This window comes from Heterocephalus glaber, unplaced genomic scaffold (genome assembly GCF_053883595.1).
Source record: "Heterocephalus glaber isolate CG9 unplaced genomic scaffold, H.glaber_assembly_v1.0 deba00001444, whole genome shotgun sequence".
Lineage (NCBI taxonomy): Eukaryota > Metazoa > Chordata > Mammalia > Rodentia > Bathyergidae > Heterocephalus > Heterocephalus glaber.
In genome coordinates, this window is record NW_028258297.1 from 23299700 (window position 1) to 23320645 (window position 20946).

Below are 20946 nucleotides of genomic sequence, written 5' to 3' on the forward strand. Positions count from 1 at the left end.
AGGTGAAAATATTTTCCTCATTATGGGTTGTCTCTTCACACTGCTGGTGGTTTCTCTTGCTGTGCAGAAGCTTTTTAATAAGAAGAGATCCCACTTGTTGATTGTTTGTGCTAGTTCATGGGCAAATGAGGTTTTGTTCATAAAATCTTTTCCTACACCAATGTCTTCAAGAGTTCTACCTAACCTCTGTTCCAGCCGGTTCAGCGTTTCTGTTTTAATATTTAATACCAAATGTAATCCATTTCAATTTTAGTTTAGTGCATGGTGAAAAAAATATGTAATTTGCAGTAGATAGCATAGCTTTGCTTCAAAACCCTCTCTACAGTATCCATATATACCAAGGATAATACACACATAATAATATGCTGTGTTACTTGGCCCAAGTGGCAGAGCATTTTGTGCACCAGCCTGATCTGATGCTGAGATAGCTCTTCCTTTGGATAAACACCAATTATAGTATATGTAGCCACTAAAATGCAAAGAGTCACATTAGGCATTGTATTTCCCACTTACTGATAAGAGGGATTATGTGAAATTTGTGTGGTACTTTCCAAGGGATACCTTTCAAGTACACATCCTGAATCACTGGATCCTACAAAGTAACTAGCCAGAAGAGAGCATTCATTAATGGTGCTTGGGACAAAAGAAGGCTAATTTATGCAGACAGAACACAAAAGGCTGTTTTCACTTGGAAGGCTGAGCCACAAGGATCACCATGAGTTCAAGGCCAGGCTGGACTTCATAGTGAGTTCAAGGACAGCCTGAACTACATAGCAAGACCTGTCTCAAAAAAAAAAAAAAAAAAAAAAAAAAGACTACTTTTAGTGGAAAAGATGGTGGTGAGAGTTCATAGTCCTTAGCCTGGAATCTTGCCTATGTTCTACCCAATTCTGTCACCCCTTTTCTAAGTCAGTTCCCTGATATTAATACAAGAGTCCACATGATGTCACTAATTCAATTATACCTTGTAAATTATCTATGGGTAGACCTTGGAGTAGGTCAAAAATATTGACACCATGCAGTTAAAAGAAATAAAGGTATATTTCAGCCAAGTCCCAGAAGCCATCTGGATCTAGAGGCTATGAACTTAAAGATATGAACTCCTTAATTTATTTCTCCATGTTCTACAATACAAGTAGAAACAAGCAACTTTATCCTTTTTCATATATCCTCTAAAATAAGCTATAGCAACAGCTATTTCTATACACACTTAATTTCTGAGTGCATGGTCAGAATTATTAATTAATTGATTTTTAATGTGTGCATAACAAAGGAAACAACCAAAAGAGAATGTTACAACTTACAAAATGGGGAGAAAAATGTTTGCCACATATTCCTTAGACAGAAGACTAATATCTAGAATATAAAAAGAACTAAAAAAAAATAGACTTCAAAAAAAAAGACAATCAAAAAATGGGCAACTGAAATGAATAGACATTTCTCACAAGAAAAATTGCTGGCCAATAAATATATGAAAAAATGGTCAACATCTCTGGCCATTGGAAAAATGCAAATTAAAACAATACTGAGATTATCACTTTCTTTTTTTGGACCACGGATCGAACTCGGGACCTTGTGCTTGCAAGGCAGGGGACAAAATCACTGAGCTAAATCCCCGGCCCTGAGATTATCTCTTACTCCAGAAAGAACAGCTATGATGAAGAAATCAAGAACTAGACATGGTGGTGCCCACCTATAATCCCAGAAGAGGAAGCTAAGGCAGGAGGATCACATCAAATTTGAATACACCCTGCTCCAAAATGAGTTCAAGAACAGCCTTGGCTACATAGAGAGTTCAAGGACAACATGAGCTATACAGCAAAATCCTGTTTCAAGAAACAAATGAACAAAAAATTGAGTAAAAATAAATGTGGTGGAGACTGCAGGGAAAAAGGAAATCTGGTAAATGTAAATCTCCTTATTGGTAAAGGAAAACTGGTACAACCACTATAGAAATCAGTAAGGAGATTCCTCAAAAAAATAAAAATAGAAATTCCATTTAGCTACTCTACTTCTAGGTGTCTTTCTGAAACAGTTAAAGGCATCATATTGCAGTGATATATACATACCCATGGTTTTTTTGGTACCAGGGATCGAACTCAGGACCTTGGGCTTGCAAGGCAGGCAGCAGAACCACTGAGCTAAATCCCCGGCATACATCCCCTACATACCCATGTTTATAGCTGCACAACTCATAATAGCCAAATCTTGGAAGTGGCCTATATATCCGTCAACAGATGAATGGAAAAACAAAGTGGGACATTTATACACAGTGGAGTACTACAATGCCACAAAGACGGATAAATTTGAGTCATTTGTATGGCAATGGGTGCATCTTGAGACAGTAATATTAAATGAATTAAATGAGGCACATAAACTTGTATGAGAAACCCAAAATATAAATAACAGAGCAAGGTACAAGATAGATAATACGAAACAAGGAGATAGCTGTTTTGCAAATAGGAAAGAGATCAAGAGAAAGAGTGCTGGGAGAGGAGGGGGAAGGGGAAGGAAAAAGAATTAAGACATATTATGTACACGTACTAACTCCCAATGATGAATGTAATCATTCTGTACTGCAAACATGATCTAATAAAAATATTTTTAAATGTTAAAAATTAATTTTCAAATGAATAAACAAATTGTCGTATATAACAGGACGTTTTAAAATATGTATATACAGACACAAGCAAGGAGACTCAAGCTGAATGTGCAGCACCCCCATGGCATGAACAAGCAGGCCTGCACAAGACAATGACCCCCTGCCCCAGCATAGACAAGCTGGCCTGTAACAGATACAGCTGGTCTGCCCCCACAACCCCAACATTAAGGAAAGACCATCCACCAACTCCAAGCTGACTCCCCATTTTGCATTCCATTGGCATGGGGCAACAAAACCAAGGACAAACCAACTGACTTGATCCTGGAGAGAGACAATGCCCAGGGAGAGAAAGGTGCAACCAGACCCTGTGGCTGTTGCCATTAAGTCTAACAGTTCACTTGAATCCCCAACCTGCAGCCTACATCCAACAGAGACTGGAGCACTAACCATGTTTCCCATCTGGCAGTAGGAGTAAGAACAGTACTTGCCTTGGATGGTAACCTCAGTCTGGGGTGAACAGACAGAGGAGCTTCTGGTGCAGACAGGGAAGACACCTCAAAAACTCACAGGCCCGGCCGGGGATTTAGCTCAGTGATTCTGCCACCTGCCTTGCAAGCACAAGGTCCTGAGTTCGATCCCCGGTATTAAAAAAAACAACAAAAAAACTCAGACCGTAAAGCTAAGCAGAGACAATCATGACTGACTTATGGATTCCAATACTGCAGATTTTGAGAAGAAACCACTCATTGAAAAACACAGAGAGCCGGATTTAGCTCAGTGGTTCTGCTGCCTGCCTCGCAAGTGCAAGGTCCTGAGTTCAATCCCCAGTATCAAAAAGAAAATACACACAGAAATTTTTGCATTAACATAATCTGTTTTGCTATTTTTAAAATTATTTTTATGGGGGGTTTTTTGTTTTGTTTTTGGTACCGGAGATCGAACTCAGGTCCTTGCGCTTGTGCATCAGGCAGTGAAACCACTGAGCTAAATCCCCGGCCCTATTTTTATCTTTTTTTCATCACATGTTTTTGGAGTTTGGGGAGTTTTGCCCTTTTACTTTTTTTTCTCTTTCTCACTTCCCCTTTCACTTTTTTCCCCCCTCTTTTTCGTTATCTTTTATTTCCTTTTTTGGGGAGTTTGGAGAGTTTAAGAAGTTTTCAGCCTTTCTTTTCTCTCTTTTTTGTTCACCTTTATTCCTGTATTTTGTACCCTTTTTATATTTTTTCTAGTTCTTCTTCTTGTCCATTGTTTTCTGCAACTGTTGTCTAACACTATTAATTCCATTTTACTCCTGTATAGGACTGGCCCCAGCTCACTTTTCTTGATTTCCCACATACCATTGATTAATTTTTGAAATTTTCCTTTTTTCATTCTCTGGTCTCCACCGACCAACCTTTACTAATATAACTACTAAGCTTTATGAATCTCTAGATAGCTAGTTAACTTTATGCATTTGCTGTTGAATACTGTTGTATTGTTAGTAGAGGTTGTTCCATTTAGCACATACTTACTGTAGGTCAACAGTAGGTCAATATTTGGCTTGTCTTAGTGTTCATGCTACCTTACAGATCTCTTTTCTATGGTTAAGGGTGGTATATTATTGGAGTTTGGGGTTTGTTAGTACTCAATTTGTGTTTGACACTAAAATTGATGCTGGTTTTATAATGGTAGTCAAAGTGAAATAGTATTGCTATTAATTATTTTCTTGTAATGCCAATATCTAGATTGCCTTGGAGTCAACAATATTATTGTCCATTCTTAGAGAACTGGGAACAGGACAAAATACACTGAAATGTCCCATCCCAAGTAAACAGAAGGAGATTGGAATCTAGGACAAAGGCAGAGGGCACAGGTTAGTCATGCCCAGAGGACAACACTGAAAAGTGGAATTTAACTACGGAGTTCTCCATATTAGAACAATAAAAACCTTTCCTCTACATCCAACCCACAAGCCTCAACACAAAAACAAAAACAAAAACAAAAATAAAAATAGAAACATGAGAAAACAAGTCTACAAAATGCCTCCGAAAATTCCCAACTGCCCCAAAGCTGATCCACCAGACATCACAGAGATGGAAACCAAAGGCCACACATCCAAATCGTTTGAAATGATGTCATGGGAGATAAGAAAAGAGATCAATAAAGTATTTCAAAAGCTCACAGATGATACTAGGAAACAAATATTGGGCAAAATAAACAAAATGATCATTCAGTCTACAGAAGACACTACTAATAAGCAAGCAGAGTTAAACCCAATGAGGCAAAACATGAATTTTCAGCATAGAAAAGAATCATAATCTATATAAAATCCCCAAATACAAGTTCAGGAGATTAAAAATTCTATTGAAAATATCCATAGTACAAGTAACTAGTATGAGGACAGAGTGTCAGAACTAGAAGACAGGACTATTTCTGATGACCGATTAATGAGAGATACATTTTAAAAAATAGATGTGTCAGGCCAGGGATTTAGCTCAGTGGTTCTGCCACCTGCCTCACAAGCACAAGGACCCGAGTTTGATCTCCGGTACCAAAAAAAAAAAAAGAAGTGTATGCCAATCTGTCTAATAAATATAGATGAAATAATTTTCAACAAGATCCTATCAAACAAAATGCAAAAAAGTTCAAATATCATGACTCCATCCCAGATATAAAGACTCCATCCCAGTTAAAGTAGGCTCCATCTCAGAGATACGAGGATGGTTCAACATATGTAAAAAAAATAAACGTAATAATCACACAAACATCATCAAAGTCAAAAATCATATGATCATCTCAATAGACACAGAGACAGCCTTTGACAAAATCCAACATCCTTTCATGGTAAAATCACTAAGAACAATAGAATAGAAGGACCTTATCTCAATCTCATAAAGCCATTTATGACAAACCTATTAGCTTTCCCTCTAAAATCAGGAAGGAGAAAACGATGTCCCATCACACCACTCCTGTTCAACACAATCATCAAAACAGTAGCAAAAGCAATTAGGCAAGAAAAAGAAATAAAAGGGATATGCATAGGAGAAGAAAAAGTCAAATTATTATGTGCAGATGATATGATTCTCTACTTAGAAGATCCAAGAGATCCACCAAAAGACTCTTAGAATTAATAACTAAATTAAATCATGTAGCAGGAGACAAAATCAACACACACAAATCAATACTATTCCTGAACACTAATAATGAACCCACAGAGAAAGAAATTAGGAGAATATACCATTCCCAAGGGAACACACAGAAAGCTAAATACTTAGGAAATGTTCTAAGTAAGTAAAACAAACTACGACAAAAACTACAGCATTCTGAAAAGGGAAGTTGAAGAGGATATCAGAAAATGTAAAGATAGTCCTTGTTCTTGGGTAGACAGAACTACTATATCAAAATGGCCATACTTACAAAATTGATATTCATATTTAGTGCAGTGCCAATCTAAATTCCAGCAGCATTCTAACAAACTGGATAAAATAATTCTAATAATCATATGGAATCAAAAGAGACCGAGAATACCAAAACTAACCTTGGATAACAAGAACAAAGCAGCAAGAAAAATAATCCTCATCTTGAAATTTAAATGACATGGAGACTATCATACATAAAAGAGCATGGTATTGGAACAAAAGCAGACATGAGGACCAATAGAACAGAATAGAGGATACAGAAATAACCCCAAGCACATTCAACTATTTGATCTTTGACAAAGGCACCAAAAACATACACTGGAGGAAAGATAGCCTCTTTCATAAATGGGATTGGGAAAACTGGCTATGCCCATAAGGAAGATAGAATCCAGACCCATATCTGTTCCCATATACTAAACTAAAATGAAAATGCATCAATGACTTAAGAGTTAAAACAGAAACACTTAACCTGCTGGCAGTTAAAATAGGTAAAACTCTTGATGTCATGGGCATATGCAAGGACTTTCTGAAGAAAACCCAGTTGCATGGGCTATAGTATGAAGAATCAACACATGGGATTTTATCAAATTTAAAAGCTTCTGCACAGCAAAAGAAACAAAGTGAAAAGAAAATGTACAGAATGAGAAAAAAATTTACAAGCTATTTCTTAGAAGATTAATATTAAAGAATTCAAAAAATTAGAACCCTCCAAAATAATACACCCAATAAAAAATGGGCAATTGAATTAAATAGACTCTTCACAGAAGAAGCACTACAAATGGCCAATAAATACATGCAGAAATGCTCAACATTGCTAGCCATTAGAAAAATACAAATTAAAACCATATGGATATTCCATCTTACCCCATAAAAAATGGCCATCATCAAGAAATCAGATTGTAACAAATGCTGGTGAGGCTGCAAATGGCAACGGAACTATTCTACATTTTTAGTGGGAATGTTAACTAATATAACTAACTGATTTGGACATTCCTAAAAAACCCCTAAAACTTAAAATTCCCTTTGACTCAGCTATTCCCTTTCTAAATATTTTCCCAAAAGAGTTAAATACATCATATTACAGTGATATATGCGTAACCAAGTTTATAGTAGCACAAGTCATGATAACTAAATTTTGAAGTGGCCTGTATGTTCATCAGCAAGTGAATGATTTCTAAAATGTGTTATTTACTCATGACAGAATACTACTCAGTCCTAAAGAAACTTATCTAGGTGTGTGGTGCACTCCCAGCACTTGAGAGTTTGAGGGCAGGGCAATCACCATGAGTTCAAGGGTAGCCTGGGCTGCATAGCGAGTTCAAGACTACTCTGAACTATACAGGGGGACTGTGTCTCAAAAATAAATATATAAATAAAGATAAATTTGAGCCATTTGCATGCAAATCAAAGCACCTTCAGACCATAATGTTAAGAGAAATAAATGAAACACAGAAGGTTAAATTTCTCATGGTTTATCTATATGAGAAACTCAAATTATAAATTAGAGCAAAATAAAAGACAGATAATGGGAAGTAGGAAGGTCAATCTTTTTCAAATGGAATAGGGATCAAGAGATTTTGGGAGGGAAGGAAAGGGGATGAAAAAAAATTAATATGTGTCATGTAAGCCACTCATGGTGGTACACCTCAATCACAACACTTGGAAGACTGAGGCAGGAGGATAGCCATGAGTTTGAGGGTAACCTGGGCTACATAGTAAGTTCAAGGTCAACCTGAACTACCTAGTGAGACCTTGTCTAAAAAATAGATAAATAAATAAGTTGTAGTACTTGTGTTGTATGAGAGAGCTTTTGAACTCATTCCTCTTCCCTGATTTTAGTTTCATATACTTTGATAAACATCTCCCTATGTCTTTCTTCCCCATTCTGATAAGTGAAATTCTGCTTTCTCCTTTCATGAGTTTAATTTTTTTAGATTTTTACATAAAAGTGAGATCATGTGATATTTGTCTTCCTGAACCTGGCTTACTTCACTTTATCAGAGATTTCTTCAAAGAATCCCAATCTCCTGCTCAGTGCTACAATGCATGGTGAGAAGAAAAACACTGAGATATAATTAAAGAGGGAGAAATATGGGAAGCCAGGATGACCATTGCTTGAATAAGCAAAGGTTGAACAAGCATATGTCCTGGTCACCCAAAACCATTGATATTTATTGGTGACACAATTATTGTTAAATTGGGGTGAGGGGGCTACATGTAGGGCTACATGTAGTTTCTAGGGATACCTTGCTGATGCAGGCAAGACTTATAAAGAGACAAACATTCTTGAATTAGGAACAGAACAGACGAAATACAGGTTGTGGTTAATAATTAACTTTGTCTTTTTAGTAAAGAAGGTTTTAACTTTGAAAACGAAATTTGAGTACAAGTCACCCCAACCTCAGCTGCTACATTACCTCACACTGAGCCCCACAGCTTCATGGGTCATCTCTCTGGTCTCTGCTGTGGCCGTTGGCAGAGAGGTTGTGCTAACCTGTACACCACCTGCAGTGCTCCTATGAGTCATGTAGGCTTTGGTCAGACTCACTTCTTAAAATAAGCCAGTTGCAAGATTAACTCTTTACAGCCTGCACCACTTATAATCTGCTTTGGGCATAATCAGTAGGGCAGTCTCCCAACATCATTGAATGTCCTCTAGGTTCACTGATTTTCCTTAATGTCGTCTAGGTTCATGTATGTCATCAAAAATGGCTGGACTTCCTTTTTTTTTAAAGTCTAAATAGTATAGAGACTCATCAGCTTAAAATTTACAGTGAGATTTTATCTGGATAAACTCATCATACATTGAAAATATAAATAAAAAACATTTAACACATACACTAAACATCATAACTTAGCAACACATTAATTAGTACACTGTAAAGCGTGATGTATCCAAACCTTTGGCTTGCCTGGGCTGCACTGAGTGAAGAGAAATTGTCTTGAGCCACATATAAAATATATAATATGGTTGATATATATAAGTAATAAAACTTTTAACTTATTAAAGTATTTTACAAAATAATACTATTAGCCCAAGTTCAATTATTAAATAAGAAAAGTTAAATGTGTAATAAATAACACTAAGTGCCTCTTTACAGGCACATACGTAGATAGTTTGAAATCCTATTATCAGTGATAATCTCTGTGTTTTCCTCACCAAGTTGCACAAACACATGTCAAATCAGATAATCAAGGGTTTTGGGTTTTTTTTGTTTTTGTTTTTTGTACCAGAGATCGAACTCAGGACCTTGCACTTCCAAAGAAGGTGCAGTGCCACTGAGCTAACTCCCCTGCCCAGGTTTTGGTTTTTTGAAGCAAGGTCTCACTATGTAGTTTAGGTGGGCCTTGAACTCCCAGTAATCCTCCAGCCTCAGCCTCCCCAGTGCTGGGATTATAGGTATGTGCCATCTTGCCCAGTTAAGCAAAGATTTTGATTTGATTGAGTATGGCACCCTCAGGAGGTGGAGTTAGCTCTTTTCCATTGTCACTCATGACCTCAATGCTTGAGCACCTTCCAAGTGAACCATGAAAAGTGTCAATAAAAATTACCTAATGTTGGGGTGGGGATTTAGCTCAGTGGTTCTGCCGCCTGCCTTGCAAGCACAAGGTCCCGAGTTCGATCCCCAGTACCAAAAAAAAGATTACCTAATGTTTAAAGTTTATGATCTTCTCAGATGGATAGTAATGCATCCAAGGCAAATGGCCAAGGCAAGTGGTTAGATATGCCTATTACAGTGTATGGATTGTTTAACTTCACACTTACATTCCTGTCACTGCCCATCAGCACAACACCGCATCATACCACATATTGCTATCCTGGGAAAAGATCAAAGTTCAAAATCTAAAGTATGACATCTACTGAATACCTATATATTAATTTCATACCATCACAGAGTGGAAAAATCATGTCAAACCATCATATGCCAGGAGTCAGTATTTGGTTGTGTGTATATACTAATTTTCCTTATCTTTTCATCTGTGGATGGACAGTAGGTAGATTCTACACCTTGGCTATTGTTTTGTTTTTCTTTGTTTTATTTTTGAGGTAGGTTCTCACTATGTAGTGTAGGCTAGTCTTCCACTCACTATGTAACCCATGCTGTCCTTGAACTGTTGGTGATCCTCCTCCTCAGTCTCCCAAATATTGGGTTTACAGCCAGCTTTCTTGGCTATTGGAAATAATGTTGCAGTGAACATAGAAGTGCACATGTCTCTTTGACTTATTGATTTCATTTTGTTTGAATTTATACACAGTAGTGAGATTACCAGATTATATGATAATTCTGTTTTTCAGTTTTTGAGATATCACAATATTGTTTCAAAAAAGGGGTGTACTAATTTATATTTGTACTACAATACATAAGGGTTCCCTTTCCCATATCCTGGCTGGCACTTGTTCTGTTCTTTCTTTCTTCCCTTCCTTTCCCTTCCCTTCCCTTCCCTTCCCTTCCTTTCCCTTCCCTTCCCTTCCCTTTCTTTCTTTCTTTTTCTTAGTGGTACTGAGGACTTAACTCAAGGCCTTCACACTGAGCTTTATCTCCAGAACAATTTTTATTTTAAGATAAAGTCATTAACAAAGTCACTAAGTTGCCCAGGCTGGGCTAAAACTTGTGATCCTCCTGACTCAGCCTCCCTGAGTGCTAGGATTACTGGCTTGCCCCACCACTCCCAAGTAAAATAAATTTTTTTAAATAACGGTCATAATAACGTAATAACAGTATAAGGTGGTCCTCATTTTTGTTTTAATTTGCAGTTATTAGATGGATAGTCACCAGTTGTTCATTTGTGGTCCTCTCTTGAGAAATGTCTATTCAGGTCCGTTGTGCATTTTGAAAAATCAGCTTATTTATTTTCTTGCTACTGAATTGTTGAGTAGGTATATTTTTCCCTATATATTTTGGATGTTAACTTTTTATCAGATGCATGGTTTGCAAATATTTTCTTCCATTCTATAGACAGTCTGTGCACTCTTTCCTTTGCTGTGCAGAAACCTTTCAGTTTAATGTAGACCAATTAATTTATTTTTGTTTTTGTTGTCAGACTTAATTATTTCTCTTATCACTGAGATGCATTACCTAACACCCACAAGTTAAAGGAGGAAAGGTTTTTTAACTCACAGTTTGTAAAAGTTTCAGTTCATAGTTAGCTGGCTCCAAGGCAGGGTCAGGCATGCAGAAAAATAGCAAGCAGCAGTCCTTCTGGACTTTTATCCCATCCCAGCTACAAGCCTATAGGATGATGCCACCCACACCCAGGGTAGACCTTCTCCTTATCCACACCCAGAACTATGCTAAACCAACTAGTGGACTAATCCAAGACCACACACCCTTAATCCCAGCATCACATACCCTAGGTCCAGCCACCTCTGAAAAGCCCCACCTATGAGCACATGAGGCTTTGGAGGGACATCTAGATATAAGCCATAACATTGCCTGTACTTATTGTGTCCTATCTATGAATTTATTATCAGGAACAATGTTGTGAAGGGTTTCCCCTCTATTTTCTTCTAGTTATTTTACAGCTTCAGGTCTAATGTTTAAGTCATTAATCCATTTTGAGTTCATTTTATGTGTATATGGTTTCAGATAAGGGACAGATTTTATTCTTTTGCTTTCCATGGGGTATAATTTTTAAGTAACTATTTTGCCCCTTCATGCAATGTAACTACTGGTGACAGTGTCACTAAAATTTAGGCAGATTAAATTAATTTAATTAATTAACTTTAAATTTAGGCAGATTAAAAGATTCTAAAGTCCCATGCTCATGTTTTTGTTTCTCTGGACCCACTTCCTATTTAATAATGGTCAGTTGGGATTTGATGAAAAAAATAGAAACCCTAATGAGTCCTATGGAATAAGAGATTTGCTATTGGATTTAAACCTTTTTACCCTACAATTTGAGCTAATAAAATAACAATTCAGGAGGGCTAGTTGGAGGAACAGAGTAGTTGCTAACTACTCTGAAAGATCAAGTTCAAACACCAAGTGGAACTACCTCCATTTAGTTGTCATCTCGCTGGATCCACAACCAAGCGTCAGTTGGTGAGTCTTATGTCACTTTTGTCAGCAGATTTGGCAGAGAGGAAGACAAGCTAGAGATGAAGTGAAGGAAAGTAAGAACAATCTGGAATTTACCAACCTCTCTGTTACCATGTCTAATTAGAATGACCTTCAGAGAGTAATGCTGGAGGTTCACTTCTTGCTGCCAAGTTACATGAGATCCTTTTTTGTCCAAAATGAGCACAGCAAAGTACAGGGAGAGAAATAATAAATTAACTCCAGATTAAACAAATGGAAGATAGTCCAACCACAAGTACCTCTGTTTCTTTTAAGGGTACCACTCATTCTTCTTCTTAGCCTGAGTGACTCAAACTGGCCCAATCTCACTACCCTGACTTTAGGCCTAATTTGTAACACGTGAAGGAGACCTGTCTATCCACAGTCATATTGATTGGTTCTGCAATGGACATGACATTCATCTCAGCCCTCCAACTTTTCTTGAATCTGCTAGATAATTTTCTCTCCATGGCATTAACAAATTGATAAAGTGTATGATTAATATATTGCTTCTTGGCCTTTTGGCTAAGATCAAGTGTAGAATGTATGATTAATGTTACTTTTGACTATCTTTAGTGCCTGGAAATAAAAACAGAAAAAGTTGAAAATGGATAACAACAAACCCTTATGGTATTATTTTAACAACTTGATTCAAGTGAAATCTTTTCTGTCCCTGAATTTTTCAATATGTGCAAAGAATGCCTGTAATATAGTAGTTAGTATAGCATTTGATGAATGGATGAGCTGCTATAAATTTTTTTCATTTATTTTTGTTTAGTAACTTTAAATCAAATGCCCACTTCTTCTATACAAAAATTAATATATTACCTTATTCATTCTCCTGCTAGAAAGACTGCTGTATAGGGACCATGTCCACATTCCAGCCCTACACTCACACATATTAGACCAGCAATAGGAATTTAATCCATGTGAATGACCAATGATTCTGCTCTAGATAAGATCTAGAACAAATAGATGAGCCAAGCATATTTGTCGCTCTGGTTTTAAACTAAGAAATACCTAAGTTATCCATAGTGAGTAGTAAAATTGGAAGGAAAAAAGTTACTAGTGACTATATACAAGTTATGAAAAAGCAGTAGGAGATACATAAAAGATGTACACAGTAAAATGAAAGAACATATTAAGAGTTAAGACTAGAATAAAGTTAATTCACTGGCTAAAAAGAAAAACAATGAAAGGAGAGAATGTGGCACAGGAGAAAGCAATAGAAATTCCTGGCCCTCAGAGCAACAGCAGCTTTTCCAGCTGTGGGTGGCCTCAAAAGAAATCACTCTGCTTGAAGAAACTAAGATGCCTTTCTGTTCTTTGCAACCAAAGAGATTATCATTTTCAAAGCCCATGACCTTTTCAATTAAGTGTGTAGATATAAAGAAGAAAGCTATTGTAAGAGAGAAAAGTGACAAAATAAAGAAATTGCTACTGGATGATCTAAATATTTTCAGCACAACAAAGCTAAAGAAGTTATAGAGGCTGACTGTAGGCAATCTGTTAACAATTTATTAAGATTCAGAGGAAAAGCATATATATATATATATGTTCAGTGCTAGGGATAGAACTCAGAGCCTAACTCATGTCAGGCAAGTATTTTACCACTGAGATATACACCAGCCTGTGGAGAAAATATATTCTTAAAAGCCTAGATAAAAATGACATCATATTTCCAAATAGTTTATAAAATTGTATTTTTTTCTCTCTTTTTTTTTCCTATTGTCTGTCTTTTGTTTTGAACTTTATGTTTTTGGTTTCTCATATAAGAGAAATCATATGATATTTAAGCTTGTTTATCTAATTTTTAAATTAATTTTATTGGCACATTTTAGGTATACAATATAATGACATTCATAATTGGAAATTTGTACCTTTACATAATCTATCTTGGTTCTTATTTTTTCCCCATTCCCCTGCCCTCCCTTCAACCCCTCCATCCCTCTTTTTCATTTTTTCATATTAATTCCATTCCCTTCTTTCCTTTCCCCTCCCACTTCCCCTTCCCCTTTGCCTCTTTTCTTCCTATTTCACAGTATCTATTATGCCTTTTGATACTTATGTAAAATTATATTTATATGTTCAAAAGCATTTAAAAGTTTGTATATATACTGTACATGTACTGTATTTAGTTTTATATGAAGTATGTGTGTGTGTGTGTGCACGCATGCGTGAATGCTGTGATCCTATATGCTGAATGTTAACACACAGAGACATTGCAATTAGAAGTTTAGGTTTTTTGTAGTTTTAGTAGCTGTCATAGCTGAAGAGGACACTTTACAAAGATATGTTGATCCTAATAGAAGCAGCACATTATTGGCTGTTTAGTAATTCATAATACTTATTTTCAATACCATCTGCCAGATTTGGCCACTTATTTCTGCCTTTCCTAGGTATTAATCAGAAGCTAATGCAAACTAATTCAAATTGTTACATTTTTATTATTTTAACACATGCTAGACCCATTGAAATTCCTTATTTTTAATATTTAAAATAGGCTAAGTAATTATGCTTGGAATTTTTTGTGTACAAAATGAGCATTTAGACCAGGTACACACCTGTAATCCCAGCACCCAGAAAGCTCAGGAAGGAATATTGTCATGAGTTCAAGGCCAGTTTGGACTGCATAGCAAGACCTTGTCTCAAAAAACAAAAAGGAAAAAAGTCAGAAAGAAGAAAAGAGCATTTTAAAGATTATGACCATTGTCTTTGGCAGTAAAATCACACAAAATGGGGGAAAATGGCCAAAAGTTCATTTTCAATGTATTCTTTCCACAACACATTTCTTTCCAAATACTCGTACATCTTATATATATTTTAAAATTTCTTCTTACTCTAAAGGACAGATTAAATTAAATTTCTGGCCTGAGAGTAGAACTCAATGATAGAGAAACATGATAATAGAGTGCATCATGCACAAGGATCCAACATCATAAAAGAACAACAAATATATATATATACATATATATATTATGTGTGTGCATGTGTGTATATATATATATATAATATATATGAAGTATAATCTTTTAAAACGTCTAACCAGAAAGCATTCTATCAGCTATTTATTATAGAAAAGTTCAGCAAATCTGAAACTCTTGTCTTATTGTAAAATAAAAGTGTATAATTTACCTCAAACATAAACTGTTCCTTGAATTCTCTGGATATTACAAGATTTTCACTGTCACTCCCTACCTGCTGTGGTTTGGCACATGGCTTGTCATCACCTCCATCCCAACTGGGCCAGGAGTTTAATCCCCAAGGTCATGTTAATGACATTAAGAGGGTAGTGACTTAATCTGACTCTTGTTTTTAGAGATAGGAACCTCTGGAAAGTGATTGTTTAGATCAGCTCTTGGGTAGAGCCCTCATAATTGAGTTCTGGCATCTTTACCTCAACCTAATAAAATTTGGAGATTAAACACATTTAAAGGAAATTCAAGAGATAGGAGAATGTTTATAAATAACAAAATCTATAATATGGGAAATTTTACATGACAAACCAACCAATTGCTTTTTTAAACAAATAAATGACAAGAAGGGGAAAAAAGAAGGGCTTATAGGTTTTTAAAAATTACAGACATAATAAATCAAGAGAAACATGTGGACTCTGTTTGGATCCTACTTTAAACAAACCAACTCTAAAACATTTTTTAAAGTTCACAAGAAAAATAAATAAGTAAATAAAGTTACACAAGAAAATTTGAATAATGATTTAAATTTGTTCATGTAAAGAAATTATATCGGGCTGGGGATTTAGCTCAGTAGTTCCAACACCTGCCTCGCAAGCGCAAGGTCGTCCCAAGTTCAATCCCTGGTTCCAAAATAAAACAAAAACTACATAGTGAGTTCAGGCCACCCTGAACTACATGGTGAGACTCTGTCTCAAAAAACATACATACATGAATGAATGAATGAATAAATAAATAAATAAATAAATAAAATGACCTGGTGGACTAAAAAAAAAAAAAAAAAAAGGGAAAGACCAATATGTGAGTTAAGTATATCCAAGTATTGATAATTTTTGAGATTTCATAATGAAATCCATGAGAGTTCATTATTCTGTTCTTACTAATTCTTCCTATTTTGATATTTTAAAAATATTTCTGTGATAATAGAAAAAACAGTAATCAAGATGACAATAAATTTGAATAGTTATAAAATAAATATAGGAAAATAAACAATATTTAGGAAGAACTAAGTCAATTTTGAACAAGAATGGCAGAGAATAGAGACAGCTTCCTCAGATATTAAGTATACTTCAAAGTTACAGCAATAAAAGATGTGCTATTCTAGCACAAGAATAGACTGATAGATACACAGCTCAAAATAATGCCAATATGCATAGAATGCTTCCATAAAAGAGAACTTGATATATAATAAATGTTGCATCAGCCATTTGAAAAACTACTTTTATGAAAATGACTCATTATACAAAGAAAAATACTTGAATCAGTACCTGTGTCTTTAAAAATAAAATCAAAATAATTAGTTACATGTATGAAACAAAACTGTTAAGATAATTAAAGAAAATGTTGATGAATTCATGACATGGAGGAGGGGGAAATTCTTAAGACCCTAAAAGTATACATTTTATAGGGGGAAATTTGAGTGTTTTATATCAAACTTCATCAATAAATGATGCCATAAAAAAGTTAACAGGTACAGAGCTGATAAGCAATTTATCAATGATTAAAACTAGTAAGGAATCAGTATGTAGAGTACACAAGAAACTGTTAGTAATCAATAAGAGAATGATAAAAATTGCAATAGAAAAATGGATAAAGAATATGAAGCATATAATAGATATAGATATGAACCATAATATTCCACCCTTGGCACCCAAAGACTCATGTCCATCTCTAAGAGTTGCCAAAGTCCTAATAGTTTCAACACTGCTGAAAAGTTCAAGTTCAAAGTCTCCTCTTAGAGTAAAATGTATAATAGATATTGGGAAATGGAAAGAAAATGTTCAGATGGGAATGGGGACGGGGAAAGGGGGATGGAGAAAGGACGGAAGGGACAAGAAAAAAAGTGAAAATAAAAGATTTTTGGCATCTCCAAAAATATTAAATTTTCCTTGACATAATGAAAAAAAAAGTCTCCTCTTAGACTTAAGGAAAACTCTTAACCTTAAATAAAGCTAGACAAATCAAAAGCTAGTTAAACACTTCCAACATACAATGGCACAGGATAAATATTCCCATTGTAAAAGGGAGAAATCAGAAATAGAAAGGAATTGGACCAAACCAAGACTGAAACCCTCCAGGGCAAACATTAAATACTGTAACTCCATGTCCAGCACCCTGGGCACATTGTGGCAAGATCTAAACTCCAAAGGTCTTGGGTAGCCCCACTCCTATAGGACTGATTGTAGTTCTCATTGGTTTTGGCTCTCATTGTCCCTCTGTTGAGCTAGCTTTGCTCACTGCCTGCAGCTCTCTTGAGATATTCCACTGTAGAAAATAGTTTACTGTATTTAATTAGCCTAAGGCTAAGGCACCCAGCAAGGAGAGGGCCTGAGATAGAATTGGGTGATCCACCATATTGATAATTATTAAGAAAAGAATAGACAGTAAGATAGGACTTTGGAACAAGAATGAACTTCCTCAGGCAACATGGAGTACAGCCCCCTCCCTACTAAGGGGAGCTACTCCCTACTAAAGGGAGTTACAACCTCTCCCTACTAAGCTCCTGGGTTCTGAGGAAATTAAAATGCAAAATAACCAGTTTCTCTAAAATTCCAGTTTCTTTTAAACCCTACATGTTGAAAAACTAGATTAGAGAGGCCCTGAGTTCCAATTGGTCATTTAAAATCCACAAAGTCACCTGTGATAGGTGGCCACTAAACAGGTGAGAAATTCCTATGCTCTGATTATCTATAGTTAGCTCTGAATTAAAGGGCCATGTAGCCACCTATTTGGACCCCTCCTTGAAATCCAGGAGCTAGTCTTTTTCTTATTTTCAATAAAATTCTCCTAACATCCTTTGATTTATTATTCCATTCCTCAATGTTGTGAACCCATGACCTCAATACACATGGTAACACCATGTTCCTGACTTCTCCAAATTTCTAAGGTTTCCACTGCACTTTTGGCTTCACATACACAGCTGCACACACTGCTGTCTTGGAGATACAATACCTAGCCCCCCAAACCTTCTTCTAAAATCTGAGTGGAAGCCTCAGTGACCCTTTGCATTCTGTGCAGACATAAAACCAACACCATGTGCATTATGTCAAGATCTGCCACCAGTTTGAGCAGTAGCCCAGCCCACTTGCATCTTGCTGGTGGTTGCAGAGGCCTTTGAGTGCCTGGATGGCTGAGCATGATGAACTGAACCCTGGGGAATCAGTTCCCGTTCCCTAGCTACTGCCATTCTGGAGAATAGTGCCCTCCACAGTCTTTCACTTTTCCATCTTTGAGTCTGTGAAGGACTCCTCCCATACCCTCAGGGTATCCTTCATTTTATCTTATCCAAAGTGCTTAATTTTTTTTTTAATGCTAACCTTTTAAGCAACAAAGCTGTCCTCTACTCTGTCTTTCTAGGCTCCAGTTTTACTGGATCTTCCTTTTTGGCCAATCATTAAGCTGTGGCTTTTGCTCTCAATTCTCAAGATAAACTTGGCTAAAAGCCCCAACAGGACCCAAGCCAGCTACAGCCTGAACGTTTGGCGGCTTTGAAATTTCCTCTGCCAGTGTTATTGGGTTTTGGGGTGCTGAAGTCTGCTTCTGGAGGTGGTTTCTAGGTTATTTCTGTCCTGAGCAAAGAATTGGCCAAGACAAGCACAAATGGCAGCATAGTTTTATTAAAGGTAGGAATAAAACAGGCTCTGCAGAGTGAGTTTGGGCAAAATAAAAGTAGAAAAAAAATATACCCTTCAGCATGAGGGTGGGTCACCATGCAAGAGAGAACACAGTGGAAAAACTCACTGTGTACTGTCTTTTTTTGTATCACCCCCTCTTCAGGCTGACATCAGGTCTAGGCCTTCCTATTGAAAATTTGCTCAAGTTCTCATTAAAAGTCTGTATGCAGAGCTTTATGAACTGCTATGCACATGTGTTCTGGGATTTTGTAATTAACAGGTCACACCTACTTGCCAGTCAGATTTGCCACACCCTAATCTCCTTCCTCATTTCCCCCTGAGAGACACATAACCCAATAATTCTTTATGCAGGGCTGAGGGAATGGAGATCTCTGTCTTCTGTAGCTTTTTCAAGCTGGAAGGGGATATAGACCCTACCTACTGGGTATTATGTGCTCTCCAACTATCCTGGGGTGTTGTGGCTCACTGGCTGGGTTGAAGAAAAAAAAAAACACCTGTCAGAAGACAATGAGAAAAGAATTAGTGACTTTTGATCTGTCGAATTGGAGAAAAAAAGTAACTTTACTATTATGAAGGTAATGTAGAGCCCAAATAAGAAGAACAGATCAGACTTCCCTACTTCTTGTGGAGGACAGTATGGCAAAGAGAAAGGTTAGATGAATTAGTGGGAGCCAGAGGGTCATAGCCTTAGCAAGATTACCCACATAATACATCAAATTAAAAACAGGAGCCTCAAAACAGGTGCCTATTTAAGCTATGGTGAATTTGGACCATTAGTGTCTCTACTTATCTGTACCCAGAGCAATTCTGGAGTCTTACTTTCTGAAGAAGAGCCTCGGGTCTTCCAGAGGTTCTAAGGAATAGCTTTCTTCTTAGTCCTATAAAAATTCAAGTGACCATTTCCTATGTAGGATTTTTATAGTTTGTCACTGAGTCTCTTGAGGAAAGACCAGAATGATTCCTCAGGAACTGGGAATAAGGCTAGAGTCTTGAGGGACTGTAGGGCTGCTCTTGCTTTTCTATGAGGAGACTTCAGCCATGTTTCTCTTGAATCCCTTGCAATGAACAACAGTGACCTGCTTGGAAAGATAGACTACCTGTAAGAGTTGTAGAATTTCCTGCTTGTGGTTTTTTTTTTTTATGACTTTGCTTTTATTTGCATAACTCTTACATGCAGTGCTGTAATGTCCTGCTTGTGTTTTATAGATGATTGCTTATTAGCAAGCCTCTTTCTATCCAGATTGCTGAATGAGCATGTAGTATCAGAAAAGCATATTTGGAGTGTGTGTGTGTGTGTGTGTGTGTGTGTGTGTGTGTGTGTGTGTATTTAGCTTTTTGCCTTTTCTTAATATTAATGCCCAAATAAGAATTATGAGCACTTCTCTTTCAGCAAAGGTCCCTGGGAGAAGTTGGCCTCAATGGCCTGTTGTGAACTGACAACTATATAACTTGCCTTTTAATATCCTTCTTAGACAAAGCTACTTTCATCAGTGAACCACATCTCTTCAGGGTCATGGAGGGGTAGGTCACTGAAGTCCTGCCTGCTTGCATAAGGTCACTTGTTCACAAGAGTGGCTAACTTCTGAGCCTGTAGGCATGAGAGAAATAGGATTAGGAGTAGTGCGCATTTCATAATAACCTCAGGGAAGTCTAAGAGAATGGTCTGATACTTGGCAAGCCATTTCCCTGTTAGCCACAAGTAACCTTTGGTCTCAAGAATCATTCTGACCTGATGGGGAGTTAAGACTTATAGTTTCTGTCCTAAAATCTTCCTCTGTTTCCATAGCTGTAGCTGCTACTGCTCTCAGGCAGGGTGGCCATCCAGCAGCCACTCAATCTAACTTTTTTGAAAAGTATGCCACTGGGTAGAGTTCTTGTCCTGGTCTTTGGGTCAAGACATCTTGCCCTGAGAGTGGGGTCATTGCTGTGACTATACCTGAGCATGTGTCTTAAGACCCTTTAAATTGGCTTATAAAAAGAAAAAGAGTTTTTAAAAATTTAGGGATGCTGGCTAAGAAAAGTAAAGCTAAAATACCTTAGGCTGTTCTTGATGGGAGA

General features: G+C 36.7%; 1 long non-coding RNA gene and 1 pseudogene across 1 annotated transcript in view; both read left to right on the top strand.

Moving 5' to 3' along the window:
* Positions 1 to 20946, top strand: part of LOC147827507 (uncharacterized) — a 47924-nt gene that overhangs the window by 13012 nt on the left and 13966 nt on the right. The window lies entirely within an intron of this gene.
* On the top strand, positions 12565 to 12634 carry LOC147827508 (U2 spliceosomal RNA; annotated as a pseudogene).